The following is a 4369-nucleotide window of genomic DNA, read 5'->3' as shown; positions in this document are numbered from 1 at the left end:
AACCCAAGGGCTCATCCTGGCATCACTGGGAAACCCAAGGGCTCATCCTGGCATCACCAGGAAGCCCAAGGGCTCATCCTGGCTCGGGGGAGCAGGGGGCACTGACAGTGCTCAGCTGCAGGATGCAGTGGCAGGTGATGCAGGAGGGCGCCAGCAGGGATGGGCATGGCTCTGCCCGTCAGACTGGGAGTAAACAGCATGCATCAAAATTTGCTGGGAATTAACATCACAAACATCTGCTGGAGCAGGTTTGACGGGTGCCTGGCACAGGGAGCCTCTGGCACAGGGAGCCTCTGGCACAGGGAGCCTGTGGCACAGGGAGCCTGTGGCACAGGAGCCCGGCGTGGCCGGGGCTGAGCCGGGGCCACGCCGGTGCCGCTGGGCCCCTGCCAGGCACAGCAGTGGGGACGGGCGCTCAGACCCTGCACCAGTGGGGAGCTGGCTGGGCAGGGAGGGTCCAACCTGCTGCCCGGCCGAGTGAAAATGTCCTGGATTTGGGGCGCTGCTCTGGAGCATGCGGGATGGCCAGTGCTCTCCCTGCAGGAGTCTGGTGGTGCTCTGCCATGTCCAAGCCCACAGAGCCACCACTGATGGGGACGTGACTGGCAATGGGTGACCCTCAGGGTGTTCCTGTGCTGCTCTGCAGGACAGAAACAAGATGGTTTGTAGGAATGTATGGCCTTCGACAAAATTTTGTTTTGAAAGAAAAACTGGGGTTGTGGGGCAAGTTTTCCTGATAAGGTCAGAGCATTCAGCCTCAACCTTTTCAGAGCAGAATGTTTAAATTTTCCACTTCAGTCTCATGTTTCATTTCAATTTTGTACTAAGGATGTAAATAAAACAAAAATTTGAAATTAAATGTTTATTTTCTCCTGAAGCAAGTAATTTCTATTCACTTGAAATTCGACTTTTCACATAAATTTGTTCCATAGACGATTCTGGAATGGTCTCACCTCCTGTTCAGGCCGTGCTCTTCTTCCAGCCCAGGCTTCACAGGTCTCCACAGTGAGGGCTGGCTTCTGCACTGTTTTGTTGCCTGGTGAAAGGGTCTTCTATTCCCCTGGGGTTTGCTGTGCTTACTGCAATGTAAATAATAACATTTACAATACCACATGGTAATATTAGGAAGGGAGGTGAGGAGCCTCATGTGGAGCTGCCCTCAGTGACACAGGCAGGCACTTCTGGCAGGGCTGGGTGCAGCCCTGGCCGGTGCTGCAGCCCCGGCTGTCCGCAGGCTGCCGGGGACTCGTTCCTGTCATTTCTGAACATTTTCTGCGAGCTCTGTTCGTGCCGGGCCCTGCTTTCCCTCGGGGACAGCTCTGCTGCCCGGTCCCGCCCGTGCTCCAGCCCTCCTGCTGGTGACAGAACCACGCTGTGGGCACACAACTTCCAAGCAAGTCACTTTAATTCAGCAGGCAGTTCTGAGGGCAAAGCAGCGAGAACTTTTAATGAGAATGTCATTAAGAAACTCAGACGGTGAATGCAGAGTGATTCCCGGTGCACCCGCCTGACTTCTCTGCCTTCCCAGTTCTTCCTGGCCACTAAACATAAAAATGTCATTTGTTTTTATAACCCCAGAATCCAGGCTTTCTTTCTCCTTTTATTAACCAATTTATTAGCAGGACATGAGCAGCCAGCTGGAGTCGGAGGGTAGAGCCCTCTGATCCCTTTTCTTGCGATCACCTAATTATTTATTGCTATCAGACATCAGAGTTTCTATAAATTAAACCTGCTCTTCCAAAAGTTGCCCTGGGTTTAAATCAATACTGGGCATCTCACATAATATGTGATTATTAATAAGTGATGTTTGAGACCGTTCCACAAAACATCCTGAGTCTGGCGGGGCTGAACTGGGGAGGCAAGATGGGGCAGAGCACATTGATGGGGATGTGCCACTGCCTCAGGAACCACGTCAGCCTAAAAACCACGGTGAAACCTGCGGTTTGGAATGCTCAGACACCCGTGCTCCTGGTCTGTGGGACACACCAGCACCACAAAATCCATTCTCCTCTACATTGGAACAAATCTTTAATATTCACCATACAAGAAAAAACCAAACAAACTTTAATTTAGAAGCATGTGACCTTCCTTCTTGATATGATCAAATTTTTTGTGTATAAAAATACATTATGAAATACAACATAATATAGATTATAATGTGAAATATTTAATATTATACACAATTTAAGCAAAAGTAATTAAAGCAAGAACAGTGACTGTATTTATATTGAATATTTCACCGTATTAAATATTAAAAGGAAAAAAGTGATTTAATCTTTCTCCCATCAAAGGTGTCATCAAAGCTGACACCTGCCAGTGTTCCCATGCCAATGGAAACTCTTCCCGCCACGGAAAACTGCTTCTTGAAGGAAAAAAATAAGAGTATAGTAAAAATGTGGCGAACCCCAGATCAGGGGAAGAAATGCTGATGTCTGGCTCCAGATCAGAAGGCTGAAGGATAGCTTTATTAAAACTATACTATATTACATTAATATACTATTTAAAGAGATACTATATTATTCTACATCTTTACTTTTTACTTACCTAACTCACAAACTCGTGACTCTCTGCTGAGTGTCCGAGCCACAGCTGGATCCCACTGGTCATTGAACCCAAACAACCTTCACCAGAATCCAGCCCAGCAACCACTGCAGGTGAACAATCTCCATCCCACATTCTGCATAGGGAAAACAAAAGAACAAAAATAAAGATTGTTTTCTCTTCTTCTCTCTGTACTTCTCTTGAGGGATGGAATTATGTCTCTCTGTCCAGAGAATGTGAATAACACAGAAGAGCTCTGGTGCTCTGGCAGAGCGGGGCTCAGGGGCTGCGGGCTGGGGTCTGGGGGTCCGGGCTGGGGTCTGGGGGTCCGGGCTGGGGTCTGGGGGTCCGGGCTGGGGGCTCCAGGCTGGGGTCTGCGGGTCCGGGCTGAGGGTCCGGGCTGGGGGCTCCGGGCTGGGGTCTGGGGGCTGCGGGCTGGGGTCTGGGGTCCGGGCTGGGGTCTGCGGGTCCGGGCTGGGGTCTGGGGGTCCGGGCTGGGGTCTGGGGGTCCGGTCTGGGGTCTGGGGGCTCCGGGGTCGGGTCTGGGGGTCCAGTCTGGGGTCTGGGGGTCCAGTCTGGGGTCTGGGGGTCCGGTCTGGGGTCTGGGGGTCCAGGCTGAGGGTCCGGGCTGGGGGCTGCGGGCTGGGGTCTGGGGGCTCCGGGGTCCGGGCTGGGGGCTGCGGGCTGGGGTCTGGGGGTCCCGGGCTCCGGGGTCCCGGCCCCGCTCCCGCCGTCCCAGCCGGGCCCGTCCCGGGGCTCCGGGGGGCGGCGGCCTCCGACAGCGCCACCTGGTGGACACCGAGCGCCACGCGCTGCGCGGAGACACGGGGGGACACCGGGGGGACACCGGGGGGACACCGGGGGGCAGAGGGGGACAGAGGGGGACACGGGGGCAGAGGGGGACAGAGGGGGACAGAGGGGGACACGGGGGCAGAGGGGGACACGGGGGGGACACCGGGGGGCAGAGGGGGGCAGAGGGGGACACCGGGGGGACACCGGGGGGACACCGGGGGGCAGAGGGGGACACCGGGAGGACACCGGGGACAGAGAGGTACACGGCGGGACACGGGGAACACGGGGCAGGGAGGCACAGTAGAGACAAGGGGCACCAGGGACACTCAGGGCATGGTGAGCACCAAGAAATGGGGCTGGGGGGGAACGCAGGGACGCAGTGGGAGCACGGGAGGCACTGGGGACACGGGGGGAGCAGGGCCACACTCGGCTGGGGGCACCTGGGACCTCAGGGGGGATTTGTGGCCCATGTACACAGGCCTGTAGGGCACAGGGAGACAGAGGGACAGAGAGAGGCCAAAGCCGTGAGACAAGGCTCGTGTGGTTGGGACGTGCTGACGGTGGCACTTCCCTTTCACCCTTCTTTTCACACCCCCTCATCCCCGTTCGGCCGCCTCCCGCGGCTCCTCTCCCCAGGGTCACCCTGAAGTCGCTCTGGCAGGCGCCAGGCTCTGCCTGGCACTGCCGGTGCCCAGCCTGCTCCATCCTGAACGGCCACGGCAGCCCAAGAGCGGGCAGCCAGCACCCCTCTGGCACCTGGGAAGGTGCTGCCCACGATGGCAGCAGGGTCTGCTCAAGGACAGCCTCAGAGTCGCAAACATCAGCACAAACGTGCAGATGGGGAAGGAGCTACCACAGCTCAGCACAGCGTGCTGCAGGATCCCTGTTTGGGAACAGCCTCGCATCCATAAAGCAGCCAAAAAACCAAGTTTTTCTTGTTGAAAATAGTTATATCTTGTCAAGTTTGGTGGCATCTGCAAAATATCTGTTAATCTAAATTATATGATACCAAAAGAGAGAATGCTGTTTCCGGTTG

At 55.6% G+C, this 4369-nt stretch overlaps 1 long non-coding RNA gene across 1 annotated transcript in view; it reads right to left on the bottom strand.

The window, feature by feature from the left end:
* Positions 1-876: 876 nt before the first annotated feature.
* LOC128798396 (uncharacterized) overlaps positions 877-4369 on the bottom strand; it is a 14316-nt gene continuing 10823 nt past the window's right edge. Inside the window, exons 2-3 of the long non-coding RNA XR_008434413.1 lie at positions 2545-2677; positions 877-1079 (exon numbers count right to left, since the gene is read on the bottom strand). This is a non-coding gene — a long non-coding RNA (uncharacterized LOC128798396). The remainder of the gene's footprint in view (positions 1080-2544; positions 2678-4369) is intronic.

Source organism: Vidua chalybeata, chromosome 21 (assembly GCF_026979565.1).
Source record: "Vidua chalybeata isolate OUT-0048 chromosome 21, bVidCha1 merged haplotype, whole genome shotgun sequence".
NCBI classification, from domain to species: Eukaryota; Metazoa; Chordata; class Aves; order Passeriformes; family Viduidae; genus Vidua; species Vidua chalybeata.
Note: the sequence above shows the minus strand (reverse complement) of the source record. Positions and strands in the feature narration are given on the sequence as shown.